Raw genomic sequence first — 12,119 nt, forward strand, 5'->3', positions numbered from 1 at the left:
GAGGGGGTTGAAAACAGTGATCTCAGGCTGTGCTACTGGAAAGCTGGTGGTAGTGATTCTAACTCTAAAGCTCAGGCCCCACAGGGAGCAATTAATGGGGGTAGGACATAGCTGGGGAGTCTTGGCCAAGGCAGGACAAAGGGACTCACAGGCTAGACTGAGCTGCTTTGAGGAAAGCAGCTTTGAGCTGCTTCTTGAGCCATATGCCCATTCCTCAAGCTGCACCTCTGTCTTGGATATCTAGGGTGAGTTCCTCTTGGGCCTTTTCCAGAAGTGGCCATTGGATCCAAAGTGGTTGAGGGCAGGAGGGAGGAATATTGTAAAGGGAAATGTCACTGATCTTAAAAGGACTTACACATTCAAGAACAAATTAAAAAATAGCACTTTTCTTTACCAATAATTGTGTCCTGGAGTGTTTCTTCAGTAATTATGGTCGAACCTACTTCATGGTCTTCTTGCCCCTGGACTCCACATCATGAAGAACACAAGGTGGGGAAGAATAGACTGGGAAACCTTCCATCCAGGGAAGAACTCAACTCTCCGCTTCTTGTTGCACGAACACAGCCCATTCCTCAAGATTCAGGCAATGAGTCTGAGGCAGAGTTAGGGGAAAGCCATCTTCTGAGTGCCCACCACTTCCAGGCACTTCATACCTCAAGGATGTCCTTTATAAAGTGCCATCCCCCAGTCACCTAGCCTGAGCTCTCCTCTCTGCCCGGTCTACGCCTGTGGTTTCTAGCCATCTGGGGGAGAAGGACGTTGTTTTGAATATTGTTCATTCATTTGGACTGCACAGAATCTGAACCCCTTTCCTATTTGGGCAGAATTCCCCACTTCAGGAGTCTTGGGAAGCAGAGCTCACTCTTCACCACTGTAGCTAAATATATTAAAATCTTGATTTATCAGCATGCCCTGTAGCTAGGATACAGGTCTAATGGTAGTCATTAAAACAACAACAACAACAACAACAAGAAAAACACCAGGGACCACAGAGACTTCTGTGGTGATGGTATTGGTTGCAGTGAGGCAAGGTTTCCATGGCAGCGAGAGCAGCAGAATGAACTGAAGCCCCTGGTGCTTGATGGCAGTGCTGGTTTCTACAGTAGACCCATTAGCTCCTAATTCTCTCGCTTTTCCAACAATTCTGTGAACTCTCTCAGCAAATATTTTATAGAATCATTTTCTGCTTAAATGCACCAGAATTGGTTTCTTTTCATTGGAAATAAGCACCCTAACTGATGCAGAGATCTCGGAGAATCTCATCAAGTCAGCGACCCACTCTCTGAGCTCCAGAGTCCTGCGGTCTATTGGACATGTACACTTCGGTGTCTCGATGTCACCTGACATACTAGCCAGTCCCCAGCACCCTTAACATATTCTTCCTTATGTAGTCTCTCTCTCGGAAGCTAGGAAGAAAACCAGGGGGATGTGGTGTCAGAGAAGTTTGTGTTTCAAGGAAGGATGATCACTTTTTAAAAAATATTTTATTTATTTGGAAGAGAGAGCACGAGAGCATGCACATGAGTGGGTGGGAGGAGCAGAGGAGAGGGAGAAGCAGACCCCCTGCCGAGCGGGGAGCCCGCCGCGGGGCCCGATCCCAGGACCCCGGGATCGCGACCTGAGCCGAAGGCGGACGCTTAACGACTGAGCCACCCAGGCGCCCCAGATGATCATCACTTTTAATGCTTAAGATGAGACCTGGAAGTCTTTCCGACCCCCACCCTTCCCAGAGTGGCCCAAATACCCAAAACATTACCCATGCCTGTTCCGAGCTTTCTGCTATGTTTGTCCTCCAATGCTGTCTTTCTCCAGGTCCCAGGGACATACAGCCTGACTACTCCCCACTCCTCAGCTTCCACAACAAGCTGCTATAGCAAGCCCCCTCCCCAGAGCAAGCCCTACACTGGCAGGCAGGCCTACAGCAGACCCCTTCCTTTTGCACACATGGCCTGTGGATTATCCACCGGGCAGTATAGGAAGAGTATTCAGGGCCTGATAAAAATAAGTCCTAAGAAAATTTAAAAATAAGAAAACCTAAATAAATATCTATTCAGTGTCTAAATGTTAAACCCTTGTTAATTTTATAACCATTTCACAATATTTCTCCTACACAGATGGAGGCCAGGGGTACAGCAACCCCCAGGAAGCTTAGGAATATCCTTTCAGTCCAGTGGGGGAAATAAAGCTCTGTTTTCAGTATAAGAGGATAGGCTCAACTGCTGTAATGACAACAAAAAAGATCCAAAAAAAGGGGCTTAAAAAATAGAAATGTATTTCTTTTTCAGGTCAATAGTCCCAGAGGTAAGCAAACAGATTAAGGTAGGTAGATGGCTCTGCTCTGTGAGATTGTCAAAGAACCCAGGTTCTTTATAAGGTCCGTTTTTACCATTCTCTAGGATGTCACTTTCATCTGTGGGATTGAAGTGGTTGAGCAGTAGCTTATCTGTGTTCCTGTCTGGAGGAAGGGTAAAGAGAGAGGAAGTGAAAATAAGCAATTTCATTCAAAACCTGTATCTTGGAAGTTGTACACATCACTGCTTCTCACAAGCAAATTCATGAAGCATTCCATATTTTTAAGTATCAGCTCTGAATCAAGATTATTGTTAGATTTCTTCCATGCATCCACATGTTCCATGTAATGGGATGGTATTATGATAGAGTTGCATGGATAAAACCTGGTTTAGAAAAGAAAAAACAAACAAAAAACCTGTGTCTTGGAAAGTGTTATATACATCACTCTTCTCAAAATCTCTTGGTTAGATCTTATTCATAAGGCAACATCCAGCTCTAGAGGAGGCTTGGAAACATGAACACCATAGCCTCAGCCATGCTTCAGCCAAAGAACTAAGGCCTGGGGCTGGTGGAAATAGTTGTCCTTCGCTAGGGCTCTAGAGAAGGGCTCTGTCCTTTGTTCCACTGACAAAGTCCCTTCATGGCAAAGGCTGTGCCAGGGCTGAGCCTCTGTGACTTTTTAAGTTTATTAATTAGCTTAGTGGAGCATTTATCCTCTCTTTCCTGTATGAAATGTATCTCTGGGTAAACAAATATTTGATGAGGGGAAGTGTCTCTTGCAGAAGTATTCCAGCTAATAATTGAAGGGTTGATAGATTGGAATATCGCCATTTTCCAACCCCTAATGAATGAATGAATCTGGGTAATGACCATGCATGGCTACCCATATCACAAAAAAGAGAGACATCCAGACATTACATGTCTCCTGACTGAAGAACACAATAACACCTATGAAGTGTTTCCAAACAAATATGTTCTGACCCTAACCAGACCCCTGGGTCTAACTGCCAATTAACAGATGTAGCTTCCAAATGACAGGAAATGCAAAGAATAGAGGAACACCTTGAATGACATCACAAGGATACAATCAGCAAAATCCAGTCTGTGGAACATGTAGGACATATGATCTGGTTCCTTCAACGAATATATTGCACTGGGGATAAAAGTGGGATGGGCAGGAAACCCATAGATTAAAGAGACTTAGGGGCGCCTGGGTGGCTCAGTCGTTAAGCGTCTGCCTTCGGCTCAGGTCATGATCCCAGGGTCCTGGGATCGAGCCCCACATCGGGCTCCCTGCTCGGCGGGAGGCCTGCTTCTCCCTCTCCCACTCCCCCTGCTTGTGTTCCTGCTCTCGCTGTGTCTCTCTCTGTCAAATAAATAAATAAAATCTTTAAAAAAAAAAGAGAGACTTAAAAAGCGAGGCGCTTGGGTGGCTCAGTTGTTAAGTATCTGCCTTTGGCTCAGGTCATGATCTCAAGGTCCTGGGATTGAGTCCCACATCAGGCTCCCTGCTCAATGGGAAGTCTGCTTCTCCCTCTCCCACTCCCCCTGCTTGTGTTCCCTCTCTCACTGTGTCTCTCTCTGTCAAATAAATAAAATCTTTTTTTTAAAAAAGAGAGAGACTTAAAAACCATATAAACCCATTGCAAAGTATGGAACTTACTTACATTCTGATTTAAAGAAACTAAAAATATCATGAGATAATTGGGAAAAGCTGAACGCTAACAGGATATTTGATGATATTAAAAACTTATTTTTTATGTTATTTGAATTTGTTATTTTAAATTTTTATGTTTTTTAGGCATTATAAAGGTTTGTTATAGTAGAGTATTAGAAATAATGAAAAGCCTGTAGAAGATGGTTAAATAATTAATAGAATATAATTTAAATTATATTTAAGGAGTCTATAGGGCATACTTTAAATGAGACAAAGATTCTCAAAGTCTTCGTTTGGATTAAGAACCCAACAGAGTAATGGGATGCATAAAGGGAGAAGAAAATTCCAAAGTTCTTATTTCTGAAAGCAGAGACGTCAGTTTAAAAAATTATCAAAAGAGGAATCAATTATTAATACAAGCAAACAGATTTGCAGAGTAGATTACCTTTTATAGAACATCATAACACCTTCTGAAGCACAGGCCTCTTAAAAGATGCTTTTGTATGAATAACATTTCCAAGGCTCACTGAACAATCCTGCTCTGTGTTTTGTTTGAAACTTTCATGCAGTCTCCCCACCGGACAGGAGAGTAACACTGTCTAGTCTTTAGTGTTAGTTAGACTGGGTTGATTTTCACTAGCAGTTAGAATGGCCTAAATTTTCAAAACTAAGCACTAAAATTCTATCATTTCACTTTAAGACAAAATTTCCTGTCTGAGAAGTTTTAAGTGTATAGTATAGAAAAGAACAACTACATAAAATACCTGGTACTTAGATCAAATACTAGATACTAGATCAAAAAACAAACAAACAAACAAACCCAGTTGTAGAGGACATTATTGGGACAATTGGGAAAATTTTAGTATGTGTCCGTAACTTGTATTAATATGAAATTTCCTGAGCATGATAATTTGAACTGTGATTACAGGGGAGAATGGCTTTGTTCTTCAGTGATACATGCTCAAGTATTTAGGGACGAAGGGTCATGTTGCCTGCAACTCTTCAGGGTTCAGAAGAACTCTGTGTTGTATTATTAAAGGAAATGTGGCAAAAAGTTACCAATTGGTAAAGGTAGATGAAGGGTATATGGGTGTTCATTACACTGTTCTTGGGAAGTGAAGGGAAAATTTAATAAATGAAATATGAAGCATGCATCTAGAACAGCATCATGGAAAATACTTATGAGATGATGCCAATTTAAAAAAAAAAGCAGAACACAGAATTATATATAAAATAAAAGAAAAAAGATATAAATATATTAGAATGTTGCCAGTGGTTGTCTTTTCTCCAAACTTTGCACTAAAAAGTTATATTGTGTGTGTGTGTGTGTGTGTGTGTGTATATATATAAGCTTTTATCATGGAATGTTTCAAATATGATCTTGTGTGTCTTAGCTCAAAGCCCCCTCCTCATAGAGCTTGTCCTAACCACCCAATCTGAAGTGGACCCCCAGCACTTTCTCTCACAATCTTGTTTTATTGTCATCCTAGCACTTACTACTATATTATTTTTCCTTTTATGTCACTTGTTTTCTTGCTTATTGTCTGGATCACCCCTCATCTGATGTAAGCTTCCCGAGAGCAGAAATCTAGCCCAGACCCTCGAACAGTGCCTATAGCTGCTCAATAGCTATGTGTTGGATGAATGAGTGACTCAGGTCTTTGTCATCCAACCTCCCATTTTACCGGGCACTCCGAAGTCTTGAGAAGGGGAAGAACTTGTCCAAGGTCCCTCATGAGTTCGTGGCGATGTTAGAACTAGAACTCAGGCTTTGTGACTCAGGTCTCTATAGGCTCTTCTTTCAAAATGTCTCAGGCTGAACTAGCTCCTGGACACCAGGCAGGTGGCAGGAATGAGAGAGGACGCACAGTGCATTCCCCTTGTTGCAGTGTGCCGGAAGCCCCCTAGGTGGCGCCAGCGGCGCTCCTTTAGCTCTAGGGAAAGGGAAAAAGTGGGTACAGGCAAACTCCAGAGGCACACTTGGATGAGAAGCGGGGTATTTGACAGTCTTGTCTCTCTACCGACTGCCCATTAGTTGTGAGGGAGAAAAAATGTACAGTAATTAGACAGTGGAGAAATCCACACCTTGACTATGTGACCAAAAAAACATCACGGATGAGGACAGATGGACGTGTTATGAGTCCAGAAGTACACTGTTAAGGACACAACATCACTTACACAGTACTGAAGCCCGGAATGCACAACCTGAATCTAATGAGAAAAACATCAGACAAGCTAAAAATGAGAAATGTCATATAAGGGCCAGGGGATAGGGGACTGGATTTTTTTAAAAAAATGGTGTCACGAACAATGAAGAAAAATTGTGAAAATGTCCCAGATTAAAAGAGGCTAAAGAACAAAATGCGGGGCGCCTGGGTGGCTCAGTTGGTTAGGCGACTGCCTTCAGCTCAGGTCATGATCCTGGAGTCCCGGGATCGAGTCCCACACTGGGCTCCCTGCTCGGCGGGGGGTCTGCTTCCCCCTCTGCCCTCTTCCCTCTCGTGCTCTCTGTCTCTCATTCTCTCTCTCTCAAATAAATAAATAAAATCTTTAAAAAAAAAAACAAAAACAAAAACAAAATGCAATACCTGACAGGACTGGGTCCTGTAGTGGAGGGAGATGCTATAAAGGACATTATCGGGTCAACTGACAAAACTGGAATATGGACAGTAGACTACATTAGTGTATCGATGTTAAATATACTACAGCTGATTACTGTACTGTTGTTATATAATGATATATAAGGGAATATCCTTATTTTTAGGGAATATGCACTGGAGTAGTTAGGAGTAAAAGGCCATAGTGTATGAGACTTACCCTCAAATGGTGCAGGAAATATATATATATATTTATTTATATGTATATTTAAATATAGAAAGTATGTATTATATATTGGGAGTATATACTTTATATACTGAAATTAGAAAAAAATTATATATTTGTATATATACATATAAATAAAGCAAATGGGGTAAAATGTTAATAAGTGAATCTGGGTAAAGATTCTTTTTTACTATTTTTACTTTTTAACTATTCTTGTTACTATTGGATATTATTTTTATTATTTTTATCTTTGCCACTTTTCTGTAACTTTGAAATTATTTCCAGATAAACATGTAAGAAGCAAAACCAAAGTGAAGGATGGTGGTTGCAGGCACCTCCTCTGCCCGCCCTGTTTCTGCTGCCCGATTCAGAGCTGGCGTCCTGCCTCACTCGAGCGTGTCTTCTGCTGTCCCTTGCTTCAGTCATTCTCTCCTGAAAGGACTAAGTTTGGCTTCCAGCCCCTGAGGCTGAGACTGAAGCTGCAAAAGGGTAGAACTACTCTGTCCATGGCTGGGAAAGGTGCTGAGGCCTCTGTAAGGAATGTGGAGAAGCAGCGGAAGGCTCTGAGTCCTGTCTTCACTCCAACTCTGGCCTCTGGGGCCTGAGGGTATCTGTGGGATCAGCTCGTTGGAAGTCATCGGGCTCAGGCTGGGTTTCCCCAGCCATTCTGACGAGGCATCTGGTACCTGGGGGGCTCAACTGGGCTGGGTGTGGGAAGAGCCTTGGCAGTATTGGGACAGGGAGGGCCTCACTATCCTTTCCCTCTGCCGACAGTTTCTTGGAAGTGACACAATCCGTTTTCTCTCCTGAGTCTGGCATGCTGGACACCCCTGATTCCTCAGGAGTCCTTCCAATCTTCCAATGATCTCCTTTGCATTAAATCAGCAACATGGGATGTCTGGTGATAGGGAGGTAGGACACTGGCCCCAAATCTGACCCTGCACTTCTTCCTGGGATGACTTCTGGTGGTGTTTTCCCGGGCTCCATACACTTCAAATGTGAATAAGAGAGACTTCATCCCTTCATCCCCATGCTGGGACCTGCCTGGGCCTGACTCTCACCCAGACCTTCTCAGAGGAGAGGGAGGTCGAGTCTGCATTTTCATCACCCTAAAAAGAACCCCATACCTGTTAGCAGTCTCTCACCATTCCCCACCTCTTCACAGTCCCTAGCGACCACGTAATCTACTTTCCCTATGTATAGATTTGCCTATTCTGGACATTTCACGTAAGTGGAATCATACAATATATGAACCTTTGCATCTGGCTTCTTCCACTTAGCACAATATTTTCAAGATGCATCCATGTTGTACCATGTATCAGTACTTCATTCCTTTTTATAGCCAAATAAATTCCATTGTATGGATATGCCAATGTATATGGCATGAAGTACAGGTTCAAGTTCATTCCTTTTCAGGTAGGTATCCAGTTTGCCCAGCATCATTGGTTGAGAAGACTATTTTTCCCCCCATTGAATTATCTTGGCACTCTTGTCAATTGACCAGTGATGCATGGGTTCATTTCTGGACTCTCAGTTCTATCCATTGGTTCTATATGTTTATCCTTATGCCAGTCTGGCAGTCTTTTTTTTTTTTTTAAGATTTTATTTATTTTGAGACACAGAGATAGAGAGAGAGAGAGCACAAGTAGGGAGGAGGATCAGAGGGAGAGGGAGAAGCAGACTCCCCACTGAGCAGGGAGCCTGACGCCGGGCTCGATCCCAGGACCCCGGGATCATGACCTGAGCCAAAGGCAGATGCCCAACCAACTGAGCCACCCAGATGCCCCTAGTCTGGCAGTCTTAATTAGTGTAGCATTATAGTAAGTTTGAAATTAGGAATTGTGAGCCCCCCAACTTTGTTCTTCTTTTTCATATTGTATTCCCTGCTCTGGGTTTCTTGCATCTCCCTGTGAATTTTAGGATCAGATTGTCAATTTCTGCAGAAAAGGCATCTGAAATTTTGAATTTGTAGATAAATGTGGGGATTATTGTCATTTTAACAATGTCAAGTCTTCCAGTCCATAAATATTAATTTAGTTTTGGTGTGCACTAACCTGACCTTTAATTAGATTTATTTGATAAGGAGGCTGGGTCAGACATCCTCAGTCAATCAGAAAAACTGAGTTAATTGTCAAATGTTTCATTTTGAACCGTGGGGATAAGGTACACCTCTACTTTTGTGAAGGTAGGAGAAGAGAAAAGATGGAAAGACTTGTATAAATTGGTAGATCCTACCAATAATTAAAGATAGATCTCATTAAGAAAAAGTTACATTTTGCATTATATACTTTTCAAGGACATGCACCCATTCAAGAAATCTTAAGATAACACATAATGATCTAAACATCTCTGAATTTATCTTATAGAACAGAAAAATTATAGGATGGTTTTTGTGATGTTGAGTGTCTCAGAAATCTTTTGAATACGAGAGATACATATTAATTAATGCATAAAGCAACACTTCTTGGCTTAAGAAAACTGAAGTCCATCCCTTCCCCCCAAACTTTGGAATTTTTACTGACAGGGCCAGCAAACCCTGGAACAAACTGTACTAATTGCTTCTATGTTTTGTTATAGTGACAAACTTCAATTCTGATCCCTCTTCCTTAAATGACAAGAAACTTAATATTGCACTTTAACAATGACGTTACCACATGGAGGGTTTAAGTAAACAGCATATAATGCTTGTGGCCAGCAGTGACATTAATAATTACTGGAAGGGACTGAGAGAAGATTGTTGTGTAGTAATGACCCCTGCAATAGATTCAGTTCCCTTGGCAGTATCGAGAGTTTGTCACGTTGGTGGTCATGGTGTTGCAATCCATTACCTCACCGAGAACTGACGACTTCAGCTAGGGTAACTAACCATAATATTTAATGTAGCTGCCTTGAGCCACTTGAAAACTTCGAAAAAAATTTTTTCTCTAAGGCATTTACATCAAGTGTTCCCGGGAAAACCCGTACCTCTATGTACACATTTTAGGGAGTTGTATTTTATTTCCTCGTGTAGTTTCTCTGAGTCCTCTCTACAAATGTTAGTGATATTTGCACACCAGAAATGAATATTTGTCTATTTGTCCAGTTTACCTATCTACCTATTTATTCGTCTATATTTTACCATGTTCTACAAAGTCTTCCTCCTTCCCTCCCTTCCTTCCTACCTTCCATTCCTTTCTTCCTTCCTTCCTTCCATTCTTTCATTTACTAATGCCATGATATTTTATTAAATAACTATTAAGTGCCAGGGACTGTCCCAAGCATTGGGAACAAGCAATAAGCAAAGAGGTTGGAGCTTAACTTCTGGTGAGGAAAGAAAGAAAATAAACAAGATTGTTTTAGGTGATGTTAAGATGACAACATAGGGTAATGTGATTAACTTTCGAGGTGGGACTACTTTAGATATAGGGGTCAGGGAAGGCTTCCCTGAGGAGGTGGCTAGTGGGCTGAAATCTACATGATGAAAAAGAACCAGCCTTGGGGAGGTATGGGGCAGATCCTTGTAGGTAGAGGAAATAGTATGTGCACGGTATTGGAAGCAGCTTAAAATAATACGTCAATACAAGGAAAAAATACAAAAAGATGAAGGTAGAAATGAGGGAAAATGGAAGAGAGAGAACACGGGAAAGTCATAATGCTGGTATGCAAGCCATAATGTTCAGCAAAGTTATCAGAGTTGAGCTGTAACTTTGGTTCCTATCTTCCTGGAAGCCAAGGTGAGACGGGAAGTATGACCGATTTCACGGTATGTTTTCTTCATAAGGAAAAGAGGTGTCAGTGCTTCAAGGGGAAAAAGATTTTTTTTTTTCTTTCTGGTACTCAGGATGGAAATACATTTCTTGTGTGGACTTTTCTATAAGGAACATAGAGTGATTGTATTAGTCATCAACTTTATGATAATTTGTTACAACAGCCATATAAAACTAGTATAATTAGATCCATCTTGGATGCAATAACAGACACTCAGCCACTTGAACTAGCTTAAGCAAAGAGGGCACTTTAATATAAAGATTTGAAATATTCCATGGAATTCTAGGAATGCAGCTCATTTCAGGAAATACTAGGATCGGGGATAGAAAACTGTCAGAACTCTTTTTGGTCTCTTTTCCTTTCTCTTTGTGGATCTTTTCCATCCTTCCTATTCTTTTCACATTTTTCCTGCAGCCTGGTCTTCTGTATTTCTACAGGCCATGTGGTGGGAAGCATGTCTGTGGACATCAACTGATTTTCTCTGTTTCCATGTTAGCTCCCTAGAGAAAAACTGAAATCTCTCAGTCCTAATTCCAAATTCCTGGGAGAGAGAGATGATTGGCTCAGCTTGAATCAGGTACCTACTTGGAGCAATCGACTGTAGCCTGGTGGCCTAGTTACCTTGTCTGAGGATCCAAAGCTAGTTTCCAGAAAAAGACACCGTTCTGCTGTTTTTTAAATACACTCATGTAGGGGGTCAAGAAACTGTTTAATGGGTTTAAACCAACATTAAAAAGAGATAAAAATATCCAGGTGCATAGCATGTGGTATGGATATTTTATAAAACTTGTTTCAGTTATTAAAGGTATAGGTGCATATGTATTGGATGATAACATAAAATGTATTTCTTTGGGTGGATTATGGTCTAAAAAGTTTGGGAAACTCTGGGATGGGCAATCTGGTAGGATTCTGTTATAGAGTTATAAAATAATGTCGTGAGTATTTTTTTTTTAACAGCATTTCTTTTTTTTAAAGATTTTATTTATTTATTTGCGAGAGAGAATGAGAGACAGAGAGCATGAGAGGGAGGAGGGTCAGAGGGAGAAGCAGACTCCCTGCTGAGCAGGGAGCCTGATGCGGGACTCGATCCTGGGACTCCAGGATCATGACCTGAGCCGAAGGCAGTCGCTTAACCAACTGAGCCACCCAGGCGCCCTTTAACAGCATTTCTTAATATAAGCAGATGGCATAAGGATAAAGCATGACTTGGTACGGGCCATTTTGCAAGGGTGATGATAAAGTGGTCTTTCTCTGGCTTGATTCAGGCTAAAATATAGTCCAGTGGTTTCCAATCTGGCTTGACATCACGCTCACTTGAAAACCTCTTGAAAATGATTTCATGGGATCTATCGAATCAGAATTCCTGTAAGTGTAACCTTCAAACCTGAACCTGTATTTGAATACAAGATAAAGCAAAACAAACAGAACTCCCCAGATGTCTCTGATAGGTAGTCAGGTTCGGGACTCACTAACCCAGAGACGACATAGAGGAAGGGTCATCTGCATACCTTTCAAATAATTGTCCTAACTGCAGTTTCTCTCAACCAGGCTTTTCATTGGGCAGAGTGGGGAGAATTCTGTGACACAGAAGAGAAATGCC

Source organism: Neomonachus schauinslandi, chromosome 11 (assembly GCF_002201575.2).
Source record: "Neomonachus schauinslandi chromosome 11, ASM220157v2, whole genome shotgun sequence".
Taxonomy (NCBI): Eukaryota; Metazoa; Chordata; class Mammalia; order Carnivora; family Phocidae; genus Neomonachus; species Neomonachus schauinslandi.